At 35.6% G+C, this 23,269-nt stretch overlaps 1 long non-coding RNA gene and 1 pseudogene across 1 annotated transcript; both read right to left on the minus strand.

The window, feature by feature from the left end:
* Nucleotides 1-9,915: 9,915 nt before the first annotated feature.
* LOC133794001 (uncharacterized) lies at nucleotides 9,916-11,745 on the minus strand. The gene is made up of 3 exons (XR_009875071.1): nucleotides 11,142-11,745; nucleotides 10,864-10,994; nucleotides 9,916-10,114 (listed from the first exon to the last, which is right to left on the minus strand). It is a non-coding gene; the product is annotated as an uncharacterized LOC133794001 (long non-coding RNA).
* Nucleotides 11,746-17,531: 5,786 nt separating this feature from the next.
* LOC133795933 (3-hydroxy-3-methylglutaryl-coenzyme A reductase 1-like) lies at nucleotides 17,532-19,794 on the minus strand (annotated as a pseudogene).
* Nucleotides 19,795-23,269: the final 3,475 nt, after the last annotated feature.

Here is a 23,269-nt window from a genome sequence, read left to right on the forward strand (position 1 = left end):
AGGTTGAGCTAGGGGTTAAGCTAGCAAACCCAGGAAATACTACTTATGTTGACGTTCTAGAGACGGCAATAGAAGTAGAAAGGGTGCAGACTAATGTTAGTAAAGAAGAAGTCAGTAAGCCTGAGCCTAGACAGCAGGGTCAATCTCAGAAAAGTCGGAATAACATTCAGTCCAGCAACAACAACAACAACGGTCAGAAAAGAAGGCATCCTGACAATAAGCATTCCGACAGCAATAAAAGAGCATGGACAAATAATGGAGGCAGTAGGCCGGGTTATGTATAATACCCGCCATGTGCTAAGTGCCAAAGGAAACATCCTGGGGAATGCCAGGAAAACACCAAAGGATGTTACAACTGTGGTCAAGAGGGACACCGAAAGTAAGAATGTCCTCAGCTTAAGTCAGAGGGGAAAAAGGAAGATAAGATGGTTCCTGCCAGGGTTTTTTCCCTAACCCCAGGAGAGGCTGATGCTAGCAATAAGGTGGTCACAGGTCAGGTTTCTGTCCTCAATAATATATGTTCTGTATTATTTTATTCGGGAGCCACTCATTCGTATATCTCATTAGGAATGATAGAAAAACTAGACAAACCTTGTGAAAGATTTAGAACTAGGTTTATAACCGAGTTACCTTCGGGAAAAGTAGTTCTATCATCACGGATAGTATGAGGCGTACCGATCAAGATTGAGGACGTAGAACTAGAAGGAGACCTAATAGAACTGGAGATCAAGGACTTCGACGTGATACTAGGCATGGACTGGCTAGCACAGCATGGCGCAACCATCGACTGCAAACGCAAGAAGGTGATGTTCGAGACTCCTGATGGCCAGAAATTATGCTTCATGGGACAAGTTTCCAGACTACGTACACCGCTAATATCATCTCTCAAAGCTCAAAGGATGATAGAAAAAGGGTGTCAAGCATTCTTAGCCAGCATCATAGATGTAGTAAAGGAAACACCGCTTAAGGTTGGAGATGTCCGCATTGTAAGAGAATTCCCAAAAGTATTTCCCAATGATTTACCAAGATTGCTGCCGACTTGGGAAATTAACTTCACAATAGAATTAGAACCGGGCACCGAGCCTATCTCCAAGGCACCATATAGGATGGCACCTACGAAACTCAAGGAGTTAAATACGCAGCTGCAAGAACTCCTAGACTTGGGTTTTATTAGGCCAAGCCATTCGCCATGGGGAGCACCGGTTCTATTTGTGAAGAAAAAGGATGGAAGTATGCGGATGTGCATAGACTACCGCGAGCTGAATAAGGTAACGATTAAGAATAAGTACCCGCTACCCCGGATTGACGACTTATTTGATCAACTCCAAGGTGCGATCGTATTTTTAAAGATTGATTTACGGTCTGGGTACCATCAGCTCAAGGTGCGGGGAGAAGATATCCCTAAGACAACTTTTAGAACGCGTTATGGGCATTACGAGTTCTTAGTTATGTCTTTCGGTCTTACCAATGCACCAGCCGCGTTTACTGACTTGATGAATAGGGTCTTCAAGGACTACTTAGATAAATTCATCGTAGTGTTCATCGATGACATCTTAGTATACTCCAAGGATGAAGTCGAGCACGAGGAACATTTGAGGTTGATTTTGTCACGACTAAAGGAGAAAAAACTCTACGCCAAGTTCAAGAAATGCGAGTTTTGGCTTTCTCAACTGGCGTTCCTCGGGCACATTATATCCAAGGATGAAGTTGCAGTAGCCCCATCAAAGGTAGAGGCTGTAAAGGATTGGCCAATACCAAAGAATGCATCCAAAGTAAGGAGCTTTCTGGGATTAGTAGGTTATTATAGGAGGTTTGTAGAGGGCTTTTCTAAGATAGCCACTCCACTCACCGACCTGACCCAGAAACAGCAAAGATTCAACTGGAATGATAGATGTGAAGAAAGCTTTCAGTTTCTTAAGGACAAGCTGTGCTCAGCACTAGTACTCTGTGTACCGACACCCAATGATAAGTTCGTAGTCTACTACGATGCATCGAAGCAAGGGTTAGGTTGCGTGCTAATGCAGAATGACAAGGTAATTGCCTACACCTCACGGCAGCTGAAGCAGTACGAGCAACATTATCCAACACACGATATGGAGTTGGCAACAGTGGTCTTTGCATTGAAAATCTAGTGCCATTATCTTTATGAAGAACGGTGCGAGATTTATACGGACCACAAAAGTTTAAAGTACTTCTTCACTCAGAAGAAGCTCAACATGAGGCAGCGTAGGTGGTTTGAATTAGTAAAGGATTATGACTGCAAAATCTTATACCACCCGGGAAAGGCAAACGTAGTTGCCGATGCGCTAAGTAAGAAGAATTACGGAAGTTTAGCAGCACTAGCCAGAATGGAAAAGCTGCTACAACAGGAGCTGATCAATGCCAGAATTAAGGTAGTTGTCGGAAAATTGGCTAACTTGTCTATCCAGTCAAATCTGCTAGAAGATATACGGATTGGGAAAGGGCATGGCGACACACTAGCGGCACATATGGATGCAGACAGAGAAGGCAAGGCCACAAACTTCTCAATATCTGATCAAGGGTTATTGAGATATAAGGATCGGGTATGCGTGCCAAATGATCGAAGGATTAAGATGACAATTCTAGAAGAAGCGCACAGTACCCTGTACTTAGTTCACCCAGGGTCGACCAAGATGACGCATGACATCAAGGCAATATATTGGTGGCCAGGGATGAAGAAGGACATAGCCGAATTTATGTCTAAGTGTTTAGTATGCCAGCAAGGGAAAGCAGAACATCAGCAGCCCGCAGGCTAATTGCAACTGCTTAGCGTACCAGAATGGAAGTGGGACGATATAGCCATGGATTTTGTGACAGGGTTACCATGAACAAATAGGCAGCATGATTCAGCTTGGGTAGTAATAGTTAGACTAACCAAGTCCGCTCATTTCCTGCCTGTTAAAACTTCATACACAGCAGATCAGTACCCAGACATCTATGTCCAAGAGATAGTAAGGTTGCATGGAATTCCAAAAACAATAGTGTCGGATAGAGGATCGGTGTTTACATTGAGATTTTGGGGAAGTTTACAGCGAGCCATGGGAACTAAGTTAAGTCTTAGTACAACTTTTCATCCTCAGATAGACGGTCAGTCCGAGCGTACGATACGAATTTTAGAGGATATGTTACGCGCTTGTGTACTTGATTTTGGAGGATCATGGAATAAGTACTTGCCGCTGATAGAGTTCTCTTACAATAATAGCTACCAGTCAACGATCGGGATGGCACCTTATGAGTTACTTTATGGAAGAAGGTGTCGATCACCGTTGCACTGGGACTAGGTAGGAGAAAGGCAGCTTCTCAGTCCCAAAGCTGTTCGAAAAGCTCAAGAAGCAGTAGTGCTAATTAGATAGCGTATGCTTACTGCTCAAAGCCGTCAGAAAAGCTATACGGATGCCAAGCGACGCGATGTGGAATTCAAAGTCGGAGATCAAGTCTTCCTGAGTATATCTCCTATGAAAGGTGTGAAGCGGTTTGGGAAGAAAGGCAAGCTTAGTCCCCGATTCATAGGTCCTTTTGAGATATTGGACAAAGTGGGAGCAGTTGCATATAGATTAGCCCTACCGCCAGCCCTAGTAGATAGTCACAATGTGTTCGACATCTCAATGCTACGCAAGTATGTGTCAGACCCATCTCACGTCCTCATGTACGATACGATAGCACTCCAGAAAGACTTGAGTTACGAGTAGCGACCGGTTAGCATCCTACATAGAGGGATGAAGCAGTTACGGTCCAAGAGTATTCCAATAGTCAAAGTCCTATGGAGTAATAGTTCTGAATAGGAGGCAATGTGGGAGTTGGAGGAGGACATGCAAGGCCGGTATCCAGAATTATCTGGTAAGTAAATTTCGAGGACGAAATTAAATTTAGTAGGGGAGAATTGTAGAGTCTAAGAACTTTACTTAGCTAGCACTACAAGAAAAAATGCTTTTAATAACACCAAAAATGTGTTATCAAAACATACGATAACACTTTCTGATATGTTAAGATCGACTATGTTATCGTAGGTCAAGGTACTTTACATAACACTTTATCAGTGTTATAGAGATGTGTTATTGTACTGTCAACGATAACACAATTTCTATGTTATTTTAATATATAGATAAGTGTTTAATTATGTTATTTATAGTTGATTATATAACACATTTTTTGTGTTATACTACACTTTAGTATAACACATTTTTTGTGTTATATAATGAAGTTTGCATAACATAATTCTTTGCATAAAAAGTGTTATTGTAATAGATATTATAACTCAATTTTCGTATTATTGCTATATTTAGATATGTTTAAATTCTCATTATATATTTTATTTATATAACACTAATTTATTCTATTATATTTTAATTTTTTTTATATAATTAAAATTAACTTTCTAATATATATTAGCATCATCAAATGAACTTGATTTTCAAATAACAAAAAGTAAGAACATTCAACATTGAATTTACAATCCACAATTTAGTTTAAAACATTCAACACTGTCATCAACAACAAAATATTCTTTAAGTATTCAAGGAGTCTAAAAGTTACTACTTTCAACACAAATAAATAAACAAAGTTACTTTCAAGGAGTCTTAAGTATCCTTTTATACTTCCCTTGTCACATCTGCAAAATAAACAAAGAAATATTTTATTGTTATTATCTAGCATCACAAATTACTTCAAGAAAAATGCTATGGAAATTATATCCAAGAAAGGACACCACATACAAAATAATGGATTCACAACTACACCAAAGCAAACAAAAACCATTCTACTTCGAAACTACTCGGAAAGGAGCCTTTTACTTAAGAGTGTCAAAAACCATAATTTCCAAGTCTCCACATAAGATATAAAGGAAATACTAGCAGTTTTTTCTTTTTTGGTTTCATCAGGTTATGACAGGTGAGCAAAAGAAACAATTAACTGAAGTCGCACAAAATAGATTAGCATTTGCTAGTTTGGTAAAGTTGAGTCCTATTGAATATATGTAGTCTAAGCTAAACCCATGATAATATAATATAATTTCCTCTCAACAATGCAAGAATAAGCAACAAGTTTTGCTATTCTATTGATATGAATCATGATGAGAAATTGATTCTTATTATTGAAAATGAACCAAGTGATGAGTACAATTGGGTTAGCCAATTAGCTTTATTTATAAGCTGGCTAGCCGATCAGGAGAATTCAATCAAGATAAGCTCAAAAACAATTACAGGTCTTACATGAGCTCAAGAACAAGTGAAGAAGCTCCCCTGCCACCGTTGCATATGACACCAACCCCGTACTTTCCCTTTTTATGTCTCAATACCTGCTACAACATTATTCTTATTTCAGAAATTCCAAGTAAAATATATCAGAGAGAGCATAGTTACCAACGTCTCTTTTATTCCACAGCTAAACTCTCAATAGAAATTTAAAAGAATAAATGACAAACACGAGATCACTTCACATGAGTATATGTAGAAAGCATAAGCTTAGATATGACCACGAACTATGACTTTAGATCATTAAGAAAACATGTAAACAAAACCAGAGAACTATATAAATGATATTAGAATGTCAAACTAGGAATGCATTGCAAGAGAAGGGAAGCTTATATTACCCCTAACAATGTGACCAAGATACGAGCTCCACTGCATCCTAATGGGTGTCCCAATGATACAGCCCCACCATGTGTTCATGTATATGTGTGAAAGAGAAAGAGAGGAAGGAAACGATAGAGAAGTTAAACAAAATTTATTTATGTACCATACTATTCCAACCATAAGAGTAATAAAGAGCACTATATATGCTTGTGTGCATATAAACATAACTGCATGATGTAAGATATATATAAGATCCAATGGCCTAGAATCTATATGACACTCATATTATATGTGTGCAAGGCAAACATGTGATTAGGCTTACTAAAAAAGAAGCAATAAAGAGCATAAATGGTTGTGCCAATTCATTAGTCTGAAATAGTTTGAGAGATTAAATAAAGAGCATGACCATGTATTTAGACTAAGTCCAACAAGCCATAATAAACTCATAAAAGAGAAACACAAATAGAACACCACAATAAACTAAGCTACAAAAATCAGCAGCAGAGTGTGCTTTATGATCGAAGCCACTGCCAAAAAACAAAACAGAGAGAGAAAACACAACAAACTAAACTTGGAAGTTTTATTAACCAACAATTCCGGACCAAAATCATTGTCAGAGAAGGATACCTTCTAGTTATGAATCAAATACTATTTTGCAACATCAAGAGATATATTGACAATCCCTTTAACGCAATCCAAACCCAAACACAAATAGAGATATTGACACCTAGAATAAACAACCAAACAAAAAGCTATTATGCAGCATGTTTGTTTTAGTAGCCAGGATAGCTTTTCCCAAAGAATAACTGCTGTCTTTGTAGATAGAATTGTACAGTAATGGACAAATACACAATTGATCAAGGTATTGGGCTTCAAGGGTAGACAAAATTTAATTATTTTATGTCCAAAATGATTTGTAACCACTAACCAGTAAAGTACATATGCTATAAATATAGAGAGTGAATGTATCAGAGAGTAACAATTCCACTACAATGAAGCTTCATATAAAATCATACCCGTATGAGCAATCGATTATTAGCGCGCAAATAGCCTTTAATTGCATCATTATTAGGAAATTATAGTCCATCTATAACTTCACAAATACAAGTATGGGATCTTTCTAAAACTAATAACAAATATATTAAATATCTCCCTGTCATGTACCTCAGCACTCTGTCTTTCATTCTCAGAGTTTCTTAGCAACAATATTCAGAGATATTTTTTATATCCAAAGAAACAGATAGCTAATATGATGTAAAAGTGACTTTTAAGATAGCTTTTTCAAACCCCAAAGGAAGTAGGGAAAGAGAGGGGGCATGTAAGTTTACAATAAGGAAATCAAGAGAAAAAAGGTACGCGCAGAAATACATTAAGTAAGAAAATTGGAATGCATCATTGCGGAGTAGAAATAATCTGAGAGTAGATTAAAAAGAACAAAAAATTGTACCTGTGACAACATATAGGCACATAAAAAGCTTGGAAATCAAGAGAGTGATCCTGTAAAGAAAGAAAGATAGGATCAGAAAGAGTACACAGTCGTTACTCCTTAGGAACTAGAAAGTTACATCTAACATGTGAGAAATAATCATAGCAAAATTGGAGTGTATAAATATCATATGAATGAAAATACATATAGCTTATTATCTTTTATGTTTAGACATTTAGTTGACGCACTGGCATGAGAAACTGAGGTTCAATTCAAGAAAAAAACAAAGCAAACAAAATGCACTTAGAATTGACAGTAAAAAGATGGAGAGACAAAATAAAACTATATTCATTAATGGTTCAAACTTAACATAAAGAAACATATTCCAACTCAAATGTCCAAAAAAATCATCATTTTCATGTGACTGAAATTAATTGTATAGTTTCATGATTCCATCCTTGAAACAAAGAGTAATAAATATAAAATATGTAGACTTCAGTAATTGATGATTTCAGATTTTTATAATCTTTAAGAACAGTAGACTTTTTTCTTTCTTCTTCTTTTCTTATTTGGTCTTATTGAATAAATGTAAAGTATAGACTTGGAAATTTTTATCACATTAAATAGAAATAAAAAAGTGGAAAAATCAATAAAAATGCGTGTTGCATATCTAAAACCAGAAAACGAAATTGAATTGAACTTACTTTCTACTGCTTCTGCAATTCTTCTCACGAACTCAGAGTTTACAACACTAATGTACATTTCCTGGCCTAGATACCACGAGTTTAGATTGTCTATTCGAAGGTTCCACATGCCACTATTGTCTAGAGAAATCAAAATTGCTGTCCAAGCTCTGGGAAAGACCTGTAACCAGTTGAAAAATCATTCTGTTAACAGGACATGATTCACTTCTGACATAATATGGCTCTTGATTAAGGGAACTCTGGTGCAACAACTCAAGAAAATATGATCTAAATATTAAGCTAACTAAATGAAATGCTACAGAGCACACACCACCAAAAAATAATAAAGAAACAAAATAGAAACCTGCTGGCCATTGTCTCCTTCTCTGTGGATTAGAATTTTCCCAATCTTGATTCCTTTACAACATGCTCTCAGAGCATTCTCCATACTCTCACCGCTGTAATGACAAGAATAAGTGTGCAATGAGAATATATCGAATTAGTACATTGTGAAAAATTACAGCTTTGAATCTTATTTTTTGGCCCAAGAATAGAAATCCTCTAGAGTTTGCTTCCAAATATAAAATTTATATGAAAAACTGAAAAAAAACACATGCCACAATTGCTTTGCGAAATTACCTCCTGATTATAGACACACCACATAATCTCTTACAGAAATCTACACCAGTATACACGGGCTCTGCGAAAGACAGGAGATGTAAATTAGCTATCAGCAATTACAGTTTCAAGAAATTGGACTCTCTTAGCGAAATCAAAATTAGAAAAAGAAAACAAAATAATGAAGGTATCATCTATACAGCATAAACTAACTTTAGTCTTTGAACATCAAACATGCATATGAAGCATGGGTCCTAAACTGTCATATTAGGACAATTAATATTAGATTTTCCTTTTTAGAGATTTGCAGTACTGACAACATAATGCTTTACTTTTCTAATATGAGTAGTGGCACTTAATTGTTGAGGCTAAACAGTTAATGCCCTCACATTCAGACAAGAAGCTAATGTTACTCATATGCTAAAAAATTTCCTGTTTAAAAAAAGAAAAAAGGAAAAGTTACAATATGATAAGTAATTTTTCACATATAAGCTGAAGGAACCCATTAAAAATGAAAACAGAAAACTGAAAGGGACAAAGAACTAAAAAATTCCATTTGACTGTCAGCTTACCAGTTGGAGTGACCACCTATTTTTCTGTAAATGGCAGATGTCCCAGCAAGTATGCGCTTCAGTTCTGCAGCCTCCTTGGCAGTTATGGAAAGGTCTTTTTGAAGCTTTTCACTGCAGAAGTCCTTGAGCAAGTGATCGGCACGATAGCAAGTCCCAGTTTGCTCATCTTTAACCATAAGGTCAGTAAATTTATCAACATGACTAGATGTTTTGAGAACAACCTCTGGGGTGACACAGGGACAGCCAACCTCCAACTTCACCATTATCAGATGCAAGAGAATGATAACTTGGGGAAGAAAAAATCAATTTACTCTAGCATTTAAAAATAGATTTTGCCACTGTAAGAACATTTTAGAAAAGTAAATTACAAATAAAATAATTTTAACAAGAAATCATAACTAAATCTATTTTAATAGTATTGTACAGTATTATAAATAAATTGTAGACTAAAATTGTCTAATCTAAGATACAAATTCTAGAGAACACATCAAAAGAAGAAAGATACACTACAAGAAAAAATGCTTTTAATAACACCAAAAATGTGTTATCAAAACATACGATAACACTTTCTGATGTGTTAAGACCGACTATGTTATCGTAGGTTAGGGTACTTTACATAACCCTTTATCAGTGTTATACAGATGTGTTATTGTGCTGTCAACGATAACACAATTTCTGTATTATTTTAATATATAGATAAGTGTTGAATTATGTTATTTATAGTCGATTATATAACACTTTTTTTGTGTTATACTACACTTTAGTATAACACTTTTTTTGTGTTATACTACACTTTAGTATAACATTTTTTTTGTGTTATACTACACTTTAGTATAACACTTTTTTTGTGTTATACTACACTTTAGTATAACACATTATTTGTGTTATACTGCACTTTAATATAACACGTGTTATATTAGCTTAGAGAAACATAATCTTTTTTTACTTACACAAAACTTGGAAAACAAATATGAAAGTTGAAGCCAAATAAGGTAACATAAATAGATTTTTATTAATTACTCAAATGTAATTACAATATTTAGTCTACTAGTCTAGGCTTAAGAAATCATATTACAACATAATTTATGCCCAATTCAGATTCCTTTATCACTAAATACAAAACAAGAAATGTATACAAAAATTAGTGACATACATTCTTTCATTCTAAAGGCCTCAACTACAAATGTTGTCAAGAATTGCTCCAAAGAAATCATCTCAATATACCTGCACATTGTAAAAAAAAAATTTCTTTTATTATTAAGAACATAAGACTTAAGCTAGTTTCCACCTGTAAGCATATAAAGTTTAAATTAAATTTGTAATAACTCCAAAGCTTGACGAAACAGCAGGGTATAGCAAGATGTGTTCCTTATCACTGGTCTCTCCAAATAGCACCACATTCATCAAAGAGAGACAACATCCATTATTGAACAAACAAGGAGAGACACAAACAAGCATGCTATGCTTATCCACATGAATATAGATCAACATATATAAAATATATAAATATATTAACTAAATAATTATAATAAAGGCCATTAACTTATTGAAAATTGTCTTGAAAGGAGGAAAGAGCAAAACAATTCTAATAAATTGGATAACCAGAACATGGAAATTTATATATTCCTTTATGTGTTATATTAGAAATATACACCATAGAAGAATTCTACTATCATTTCAACTGGTTCCTAAATAATCTGAATTAGAAATTTAGTACTATAGTTCTGAGGGATGGAAATTAAGAGCTAGAGAGACTAAAACCAAAATTCAGGAACATGTTAAGACTGGGGAATGCAATCTTCAACCTGTAAAATGCATGAAATTAGATAACAAATCAGAAGTCCTGAGGTATAAACTTAAGTTAGCATTCCATTTTTAGTGCCCATTTGTGGTTGGCTTGCCTGATTTTATAATATGTAACTACTGGGTTAAGAAATATTTCCATGGTTACTTTATGAAATTAAACAACTTACCTCAGTTTTAGAATTGTACATCTGTTTTAGTTGTCCTGAGGTAGACGAAAAGGTCAGCTTTAAATCTCTAGGCCCAACTTCAATGGTATCATTTTGTGGATTCTTTATCTTGGAGAGTAAATTCCTGTTTACTGCAATAGTTTGAAAAAGAAACCAGAGCAATTAAACAATTAATGCCTCTTTATGCATACTGTATGATATTGTATCTTAATGGTGAGCTTCATAAGAATCAACTATATGTTCAATATAATTTGACTAGCAAGTTTGAACTCAATTACCTGTACTATATGCCTTTGAGACAAAGTAAGTATTCCAACCAAGCGATAGTACAGAAACTTGAAAATGAAGCCAATACTTTGGAGCTTGTTTTGGTAATTGTCCCAAGTAAGCTTGTGCATAGAAATTTCTCAAGTTCTTTGTAACATTGTCTAAACTTAAATATTGTGCCTTAATTCTAGTGTTCTTTTGACCTGAGTCAGTAAAAAATGCATCTAACTCGGTGTCAATAACAAAGGTTCACAAGAAACAGAAAATGAGACATGACAAGCAAATTTCTTAAGCTAAAAAGTACAGGGAATCCATGATTTTTTGTTTACATGAAAAAAAAAACACTAAAATACATGTATTTCTACTCCAAACAATATGATCCAATTTTCAACTTCTTGCTACAACTTAGTATCCTAGAAATATGGAGTAGCATCCTAGAAACACCGCAACAGCCGAAACAACAACATGGCGTAGAAGCATAAACAAAAAACTACAGCTAAATTCGGGAAAAATATGATCATCTAAAGTTTTAAGTGGACTAGCATTATCAACCCATCACCACTCAGCAATCAAAATTCAATCCTCCATTAGTAGAAGATATGTGAGAGTTCTTTTAAGAATAGCAATCTCAAATAATGAAACTCAGTAGATTTAAAAAAGTGAGCAAGTCAGTGAAGCAGATGATAAAGCTTCCAACACAAAAGAAAAAAATATCACTGACCTCTTTCTAAAGAACTTAAAGACACGTTCAACATCGCAGTCAAAGTACCTGAGGATGAGGATATCAAAGGCCCAAATTCAAAACAGGTTTTAATGATCAGAAATGGAGTTTTCGAAATGTACATCATTATCAAAAATTAAATGCAACAAAGGATATAACATCATATCAAAAAAGTAAATAACATTATACAAGCAACAAATGACTTACGGCCAAAAAAAAAAACAAGAAACTTCATACATTGATTGTTGGTTGAGAAAAGATTATCAATATACATATATAGACCATAAACTTGGAACTAACCTGGTACAAGACCGTCGTAGACCCACAAGTCAAGCCACGCCGTAGACCCACTAGTCGAGCCACACCGTAGACCCACCGCCGCAAGCACCGTCGCACCCACGAGTGAGCCACGCCGTAGACCCACGAGTTGAGCCTCCTTGTCACACGACCTAAGCCGCGGGCCCCCATCACCTTGTTACATACCTGCAAACAAACAGAGAGAATGCAAGGTCAAAGGGGGAAAGAATATTGATAATAATAATCATGAAAAGGAAGGAGAAAATAATGGTGATGAAGTGATGATGATCAACAATGGTTGTGGAAGTGTTGAAGAGGAAAATATGAAGAGAATGATTCACTATTATCAACCTCTTTATGTGATTGAATGAATCCCATCTCCTCAGCTTTTCAGTGATGAGAATCCTAATGCATGTTGCATTTCATAATATGCATGCATTAGTAGTGCAATGTACTAAAGTTTTTCTTAATGCTTCATTCCAAAGAATTAGATCAGCACATTATGGCATCAGAAAGACCACAAGGAAAATTGTATTACTTGATGATTTCATTCTGTTTCAACATAAATACCTAGTAACTTTTTGTGGAAATAGATTGCAACGTAGAAGAATCCACTACTAATTTAGATTCACCTTCACATTCCTTCTCATAGAAACGTTAAAATAATTTCAGAAATCCAGTGTGCATAAAATTCAGATAGTTAAAAATCCAATATATCTGAGGTAGAGACTTCTCTTGACCCCTTGAAAGCCTTTCCTCACTTTACACTTTGTTTGATCATAGCAACACAACATGCCTCCTCTACAGTGGGGGCAGGGGGAACATTTGATGACAGTAGAGGATGGTTACAATTTGTAAGCCAACTTAATTTATATGCATTTTATATATTATTCATCTTTATTAAAGTTAAAAACATATAGATCAGTAGAATATCAGTAAAACGACCACAAAATATAATGTATTGACCGAAATTTATCATTAATAATGAAGATTATTACATCTCCCAACTTTCATTTTCCCTTAACTAGATAAACAAATGGAAAGAAATACTAAAACAAAACCATACAAATTATACATATCAATGTTATTATATATATTTTTACAGATTTTCTGATACAACCCAGAATCAATATCAACAAACCAACCCAAATAAAAGCTTTAATTTTCAATGAAAAGAAGAACAAAAAATAGGTATGACAAACCCACGTTTAACAGAGAATGTGTTTTAATATGTAAGTGTATATGGTTTTATAAGCAAAATTGATTTTTTTAATTAGTACTCTTCACGTTTTTCTATTTGGAAATGTATCAAAATAAAGTTATAATAATAATAATTAATGAACTTGTCTTTCGTATTCAAAATGAAGTATTTGAAAGTCAAAACCTGTCATGCATCATGTCTTAACTTAAAGATAGATGCAATTTTTTTTTTAAAAAAAAATGATAGATATAGAAAAGGTACTCATTCACTCAATTTGACTTCTCACATTCATATCAAACACCGCAAAAATATATAAAAGTTTTTCTTCAGTAATAACCATTTTTCAAAAATGTAAAGAGCAATAAATGATACAAAGACTTCAAAAAGGAGATCTCCTTTTTATCATCAAAGATAAGTAATGTAAAAAAGATTCACACTCACACAGAACACTAGAATATTGCTAGCTATATGGCTCCTTTTTAGAATCCATATGTAACTTCAGCATACATGCACTTTTACATAGTTTCATCATAAAAGAAGAGAGTTAGCATTACCATTAAAGTTTGGAAATAAACTCTATTGAATGTATGCAATGCAGGGAATACAATTTTAATAACAAAAGTCTAACAAAGTAAACTATACAAACGATTTACTAATATTTAATAAAACATGAAAGACACATTTAATGTTATCTAGTTTCTAAGTCATAAATAACTTAATTAAACATAAGCTAATGTGTTCATACTGCCAATGTAATATCTAGAACTAGCTATATATGTCTGATTTGCTTGATAAAATCTTAGCCCTATTAGTTGTCAACTAACAAAATCCTCTATAGAAATATTGGATTGACAGTACTAGTCCAAACTCATTAATTTTGAGCCTTTTTTCATAGTTTGGTAGGTACTAGAGACTTAGAAAGAGGACAGCAATTATAACATAACTAGAGACTTGATTTGGATAAATACATCTTTTCAGAATAATTTAATTGCAGTTTGCATTTAAGAATCCAAAACGTCTAGTCAAATAGAGCATTGAAACAAAGAATAAAAACCATAAAACATAATCATAACTAGAGACTTGATTTAGATAATGAAAAAGATCAAAGGTTCAACAAAATAAAACAAAGTAGAGTAATAAATTTAAGAGAATCCAACAATTATCTCAGACAAAGTAGAGTAACATTATATATTACTTTATTACTTTTATTTAAAGCAACCAGTGATTCTGGGTAATTCATAACTTCATTTCTAGGCTACATTCATTTGCACGTATATATACATACATAATATTGGACAGGTTTTCAATGAAGTAGTCCAGCTTGCAAATATTGTGCCGGGGATCTTTAGAAAAGTTGTGAGTAATGTTCAGATAAAAGGCAAGTCTTCAGAATCAAATTTCTATTATGTGATCATGAGAAATAAAATCATTTCTTCCTCCATAAATAAAAAGAAGATGAAAAATTACTCACCAAAATATATATAAATTCAATCCATGCTAAAGCTAAACTAAGAATCTGTCATATATATTTGCATACGTTATATACATAACTCTCTTCTCTCTGTAATATTAATTAGATTTAGAAAGGTATAGTAATATCAGTAAAACAAAAAATATAGACTGAAGACACTTTACCTCAAAGCTGAAAACCACTTCTTAAATTAGCAGCAATCACTCTGTATATTAACAAAGCCGTGTCAGCTACATATCATATATTATATTCAACTGCATATTCAAATTACTCCATATATTCACAAAGGTGTGTCAGCTACATATCCCAATTACATATTCAAAGCTCAAAACCATTTCTCTGCTTCATCTTGTTGCTTCCTCAACTATTACTTTATCTCCAAGTCAATATGTCTTTGAGATATTTTATCAAACAGTTTTCTTGCATTGTAAATACAACAAATTTCAGAAAATAACTTAAACAAAGAACTCCCCAAAAATAAACCTACTTCCAATCCTATTATTTAATCTAACTTTTTCATGCTCACATTTTATCAAAATTATACTATTCAAACAATGAAACTAATCAATTACATTCAAGGATATCAATCAAAATCCAATAAGTAAAATGAAATTGTTTCCTCGTGCTCCCGAACAAGAATCCGACGATCATTAATAATCAATCTAACAAATATGAAACAATGAAAAGCAGAGTAGAGAAATCTTACCCCATTCACATTTCGACAACTGCAAGCAAGCCTTCTAGTCTTCACATTCATGAGTGCTGCTACATCTTTTCCGGGAAGCATCTTGTGTTAATTGCAAAAGAGAGTGAGGCCATATATAAATAAAAATGAGAAAAAGAAGCACGCATACCTATCGAGCCTCTGAGTCGTCCAGCCCCAACGAGCCACCAAGCCTCCACGCCATCCAGCCCCAACGAGCCCCCAAGCCTCCACGTCGTGCCCAGCCCCTGCGCCGTCGTGCTCAGCCCTCGAGCCACCAGTCGTTGCCGTCGTGCTCAGCCCTCGAGCCACCAGTCGTTGCTGTCGAGCCCAGCCCCGAGCCACCAGTCGTTGCTGTCGAGCCCAGCCCCGAGCCACTAGTCATTGCTGTCGAGCCCAGCCCCGAGCCCCCTGTCACCGAACAGCCCGACCCCGATCCCCTTGCCGCCGTCGACCACCATTCCCCGAGCCCCTGCCGTCGTTGTTCGAGTCTAGCAGAAAAAATGCGATAGAGAGAGGGAGAAAGGAAAGTATAAGGTTCGGGCAGGAGAAATGGTTTCTTTCTTCTTTATTTTATTTTATTTTACATGTGAAAAAACTAGAGACCAAATTGCTTGCTATTTCAATTTAGCGGGAGCTACTAAAAGTACCGCCTTTTTTTTTGGTTTTGGACTTTACCACTTTTTAACCATCCTTACTATAATACTTTTTAAATAATCTTATCTTCTTGTGTTATGGAAAGAGGTATTTGGTGTAGTGATATAATACAATTTTACAAAGAGAAACAAAATACAATATTTACAACAAAGGTTTGGATAAAAAAAAAGTACTGAAAAGAATGAAATCCATTCCTAGAAAAGTATCAATGAGAGTAGACGTTAAACCACAATGTGGTACTCAATCCAACAAGTTCCTCAAGAAAACAACAATGTTGAAGCCACCTTGTAGCAATACTTGCTAAAAATTCAATCACATCATTCAGAAGGTTAAACCATTACCACTACAACCACTGCCATTGACATTCACCAAAGCCACCATAAATGCACTTCCAACAGATAATTTATTCTATCCTTTAGAGAACAACAATAATAATAAGAGTAACGATATGTTGACACAAAATATGCAGCAAATGGCCTTTGGAGGCTTATAATGAATGTTGATAATGGTGGGAGCAGAAAGATATAACCAAACCGAAGACTCGTGTGTAAAACTATCATCATCAGGCCAAAAAAAAAAGTTCATAATCTAAGAAGCAAAGATTGGCCAAAATAGATACCGACAAAATCAAATCCAATGTAAACAAGAATTCACTGCAAACAAGTTCAAGTTACTTGATACAAAAGCATCAAAGGCATTGTCAAGTAGTGTTCAAAAACATGCATTATAAAACAGATTAATAATAAAGGTAATCTTTAAATAATTCTTCCTCTAATCTATTAACAGGTGATAAAGCAAATAAAGCATTATAAAACAGAGAATAACAAACTTAGATATTCTAAAGCCCTCAGATCTCATAAGCTAATATGGTCATTAACAGTGTACATGAGAATTTTCATTATAAGCCTTAAGAGCACTCACAATAGATTCTGTAAAATAGACTTTTTTTAGTGAAAAAGTAGAGAGAGAGAGAGAGAGAGAGAGCAATATATATGTATGTATGTATGTATGTATGTATAGAGAGAGAGAGAGATAGAGAGAGAGAGAGAGAGAGAGAAGGCTTATAATGCAAATTAGAGAAGTTGGAAAGAACAAAAAAAGAACAAGAGAAAACCTGTACAGCCCAGCCCAACCCAACCCAACTCACCCCCATGCTATATTACTTTTCCCTCTGTCTCTCTCTCCTCCTCCACCACAAGATACCGAAAACCCTTATTACAGCTATGGAAAATTGAACCCCCCCCCCCCCCCCCCCCAAACATTTTCCCATGTACACCACCCAAAACAACACAACCTGGACTAGTGGACTCTCTTCTCTCTTTAATTGTAGCTCGATAATCATACCCGGACCCCCCCTTCCCTTTTTTTTCTTTTATTTTGTACCTGTTTAGCATGCAACTTTTGACATGTCTTTGCTGGATCTATTGTATTTCATTTGACTCAAGCTGCCCAGCTACTATAGCAGACATCAAAGAGAGCTCACCTGCTAACAACGGACCGGCTACAATGGTGGCCAGTAGTCTAGAGTTAGCTCCTGGGGACTCTTTGCTTGCACCTTTCCTGCCAAGCAAGTTCAGGCATGCAGATTGAGAAGCGAGTTGTGTCCCACTTCCTACTGTACCAACCTGAAGATAAAATATATAGGAAATAATGTTAATGCATATCTTTAATGATTGATTGTGTGTTGGAATGGAACTACTGGTTTTACCTCAATTGAAGGCATAGTCACAGAGACATGAGCCGTGTTGATAGCTTCCATCATGGTAATCCAGTGAGAGCTCTCTATGTTTTGTGCTGGATCTTGGCTTGTGGCTATAAATACTGAAGATACTATGTTGCTGGCGTGAGCATTGTATCCACTGAGAGCACCAGCAATGGCAGAGCCAGCAAGGTTCTTAAGCATGTTAAGCTCTACAAGAGCATGGATGTTTGTTTTCAAAACCTTCTTCACCACCTCTTCATTGATTACTGCCTCGCAAACAACTGATTTGCCACACCCTTCGATCCAGTTTACAGCAGCAGGTTTCTTGTTCGAACAAAAGTTGCCTGTCATATAGTAGAAAAACATGAAACTGGTACTGGAGAATGACATAGGAAGCTATGAACTAACACCTCCACACCACAACCAAAAAAAAACAAAACAAAAGGGCAATAATTGCTAATAAGATAGGAATAGAAAAATGACCTGGATAAAGGATTAATCCTTACAGGTACTAACATTCAATGAAAAACAAATGGCAGCGACAATGACATTAAATATTCAAATTCCAAACATTTAAATATTGGGGTGGGGATAGCATTATCAGCGATGACTTCTTGAAAAGTATGCGTGTACGAATTATTAGACTATACATATTCATTAAAACTATTAGGAATGAAAACAATGTACAAAAGAATTATACATAGCTTGTCCTAGGAATAAACCAGGTCCGAAATTGAGGTAGAAAACAAATTCGATCACTTAAGCTTCCAATAGGAACAAGAGGGAAACAAAAAATTTAGTCGATATTGTCTTCTTGACCATACAAATTTTTTTATAACTGTACACAACTGAAAAAAGGAACAGCAGCAACAACAACTCCGGTTGAAGAAAAATTTGACAAGTTCACAAGAAAGAAAAGTGACTAAATGGTCTAAAAATATAAATATAATAATAATAATAAAAAAAACTAACCAGATATGCCAATAACATCCATGTCATGAAAGTCATTTTGAAGGAAATCAAGAACATTCTGAACTCCTTTTGAAACCATGTTCATCCCCATGGCGTCTCCCGTGCTGTAGGTAAATCTGATATACACATTCTTTCCAGCAATCGCGCACTGAATACCCTGGAGCCTGGCAAATCTACTAGACCTGGAGACGATGACCAAAACCCAATAAGACAAATGGTTCAAATCTAATATTCATTACTGTTTGATGAATCTGACATTTGAAAGAAACTTCACAGATGTATATTGACTAAAGATTCAGCCTTTACGTGATTTTTCTATTCTTTCTTTCTTTATTTATTTTTAATACTTTCGGTTCCTCAGATTCAACCTAATGCTTTATTACTCAAATTTATATTAAATTAGAGGAAAAAAAACATGATATCGATCTCCGTGTTAAAATTTCAATCACCATAACCACAAACAATAGATAAAACTTTACATATATACATATAATTTTTATGAAGCATGGACTAACCTGTTAAAGATGATGGAAAGAGTCTCGAAATTTTCAGGGTCCTCCAAGAAGAACTTAAACTCGGAAGCTCTCTTGGCGGAATTAAACCTCACAACTGGTGCTCTGGTCATGCCGTCCCTCAACAACACGCTGGTAGCCCCACCAGACAAATGGATAGCCTTGCAAGCTCTGTTTGTACTCGCAATCAAACAACCCTCCGTAGTCGCCATCGGCACCGAATACTCGAACCCATCGAGCAACAACAGACCCGCGATCCCCACCGGAATATGGACGTACCCAACAGGCATTTCGCAGCACTGCCCCAAAATAGATTCGTAATTGAACCCTTCCAATGTTCTTAGACCGAAACCATCGTGGCTGAACCGGCCCGAGCTAGCTGGTCTCACACAAGGAAGAGGAGAAGAAGAGCTGGCCTCCGGTGTCATCGTTCGCCTCTGGTGTCGTGTGAGGGCTTGGGCCCGCGTGGTCAAAGCTTCGACGGGTCTGGTGGGAGAAAGAGATCCGAGAGAGAGGAGAGAGAATGATGAGGAAAAAGGAGAATGACGGGTCAGGTCTCACAAATGAAAAAAAAAGCTAAGTGTGGCGGGATGGTGGAATTATTACCGCCCTTTTTTTGATAAATTTGCCCAATATATTACTCTAGCATAACACTTTTTTATTAGTATTATATTCATGTGTTATAGAAATGGGTATTTGGTGTAGTGTAGTTAGATAGTAGCAATAGTAATAGCTAGTAATAGTTATAGTATGTTTATTACTGTGGATTTTGGTTCAAGCCGGGACTTAGTTAGACACTTGTAGCAACACTTGTAGATTTTATAAGTTTAACCTATAGTTTAAGAATATTAATTATAACCTAAGGTTTGATTAATATGACTGATTATGGAGATGATATTTATTATACTATAAGGTTTAGATAGACCCAATAAGATAATAGCACTTGTCATAAGTATGTTTAATGGGAAATTAAGTATTTTTAAGGAATAGTTTATTAAGAGTAATATTTGAAAATCCTAGAGTTCTCCTAGCAGCTTTGAAATTGTTAAAGGACTTAGTCAAGGCTGTTTGCTCAATTCAAATTAGGCTGAAAAAGTGTAATTACGTGTATAATATTTCAGCGTATGCCGATATATCGCAGCTCTAGGGGGCGATATATCGCCACATGGGGATACGAAAATCATGTAACTTCGCACGACCACCTCGACGAGCCTTGGGAATATGAGCCCAGTCGATATATCGCCTATGGTAGGTGATATATCGGCTCTAGGGCTGCATTTTCAAATGATTTTGAAACCAAGCTCATTCTAATCATTAACCTCTTGATAAGTCCAGACTCTTTTTGACCGAGTCTTCAGCCTCTGCTGAACGATTATTCAAATGTTTTTCAATTATAAAGCCATTATTTTATTCAAGCTAAATGAAGATCTTTTCATTCTTTAACTCTATAAATAAGACCTAGTACCCAACCATTTCTTCATTCTTCAAGCTGAGTTCAGAGCCTACAAGCTGCTAGGATTACTTTAGAGTGTTAAACACTTGGGTTGGGGTTATAAGCTTTATCATTATAAGCTTATTAAACACTTGGGAAGTAAGGTTCATAGTGTATTTCAGTTTCGAGGAGTAGTTCGGGTATAGCAATTTCAAAGGTATCCTTATTCTTAGTTCCTTTATGTATTGTTTCTTTAAGTTCTTATAGTTTTTCTCTACTCAAATCCTAACTCAGTATTATTTATTCTTGGTTAGGCATCTAAGTTCTTTGAACTTGAGGTTCTTATTGGTAAGTATCTACTCGATGATTTAGTTCATTCTTTTCATCTCTTTTCTTTTAGAGTACTCACCTCTCTATTAATGGTTTTTAGGAGTGTTCCAAAATCCTGACTTTGTTATCTTCATCCCGGTATTTTGGTAAGGAAAATAGGATAGTTCTTATGTGATATGTGCTATGTTTATATAAAAGTATTATAGTATGATTTTATGTGTTATGATATATGTATGTTTTGGGGCTTATAGTTGTTATATAACCAACCCTAACACTTTTATGTTTTGGGGTTATAGTTGTTATATTGCAAACCCCATCATTTTTGTGTTTTTGGGGCTTATAGTTGCTTAACTAGAAACCCTCATTGTAGTTTGAGGCTTATAGTTGCTTAGTTAGCAAACCCCAATAGTTACCATGTACATGGGTTAGAGTTATGATATATGTGTTATAGTATATGATATATGTTCATAGTTTATGTGTATGATTATGTTTCTTGCTTGTAGTAGATTTTCCTTGATGGGGATTAGGCTCATTCCTTTATGTTTTATATGTGCAGGAAAAAGTTATGGCGGCAGGATGGTTCTTGGCAGCTTGGGAATGTATATTGAGGGTGAATGGAATCGGTGGATTGCGTGAACGATTCGAGGATGAAGTTGTTTCTAGTCATTTAAAATTATTCTTTACATGTATTTTCCGCCCTTTGTTTTGTAACGAATTTTAAGATTTAAAGTTATAATTATTTTAATATTTTCAAAACAATGGGATCCCATATCCTAAATGAATTTTCATGTATTTAACCTTTGCTTTACAGTTTTAATAAAGTTATGATTATTTCATATGTATGTTTTTCTTAAGATTAGTGTCTGTGTATAGTAGTTATTAATGGTCCAAGGTCTAGAGTAGTTGGGTCGTTACAACAGTATACTACAAACTTGTCGTTGGGTGTTGGTACGCAAAGTACTGATGCTTAGCATAATTTATCTTTGAGCTACTAGAAGCTTTCTTGACATTTATCCGTCCAGTTGAACTTTTGCTGTTTTTGGGTCAAGTTAGTAAGCAAAGTGACTGTCTTAGAAAAGCCTTCTACAAATCTCTGATAATAGCCTGCTAGCCAAAGAAAACTTCTAACTTCGGATCCATTCTTAGGTCTTGGGAAATCCTTCACAACCTCTACCTTAGTTGGGTCTACTGTGACTCCATCCTTGGATACTATGTGGCTGAGGAACACTACTTGTGATAGCCAAAATTCACATTTCTTGAACTTGGCATAAAGTTTGTGCTCCTTTATTCGCAGCATGGTCAGTCTTAAATGTTCCTTGTGCTCGACTTCATCCTTGGAGTACACCAATATATCGTCAATGAACACCACGGAGAATTTATCCAAGTAATCCTTGAAGACTCGGTTCATTAAGTCCATAAATGTGGCTGGAGCGTTGGTAAGACCAAAAGACATAACTAGAAACTCGTAATGTCCGTATCGAGTCCTAAAAGCCATCATTGGTATATCTTCTTCCCTTACCTTGAGCTAGTGATAACTGGACCGTAGATCAATCTTGGAAAATACACTCGCTCCTCAAAGTTGATCATATAAGTCGTCAATCTAGGGTAGCGATTATTTATTCTTAATTGTCACATTGTTTAGCTTGCGGTAATCGGTACACATCCGCATACTTCCATTCTTCTTCTTCACAAAGAGAACCGTTGCCCCCCATGGCGAATGGCTCGGTCTGATGAATCCCAATTCTAAGAGATCTTGTAACTGTGTTTTCAACTCCTTGAGTTCGATAGGCACCTTCCAGTATGGTGCCTTTGAGATAGGCCCAGTTCCCAGTACTAGTTCGATTGTGAAGTCAATTTCCCGAGTAGGGGGTAACCCTGGTAAGTCATCAGGAAATATCTCTGGAAATTCCTTATAATGCAGACGTCTCCAACCTTTAATGGTGTTTCTTGTGCCACATCTGTGACACTTGCTAAGAATGCGTAGCATCCTTTCTCTATCATCCCATGAGCTTTGAGAGATGAGATAAGCGGTGTCCGTAGTCCTGAAACCTTTCCCATAAAACATAATTTTTGACCCTCAGAGGTTTCAAACATCACTTACTTGCGTCTACAGTCAATGGTTGCGCCATGTCTTGCTAACC

The sequence above is a fragment of the Humulus lupulus genome, chromosome 8 (assembly GCF_963169125.1).
Source record: "Humulus lupulus chromosome 8, drHumLupu1.1, whole genome shotgun sequence".
Classification (NCBI taxonomy): Eukaryota; Viridiplantae; Streptophyta; class Magnoliopsida; order Rosales; family Cannabaceae; genus Humulus; species Humulus lupulus.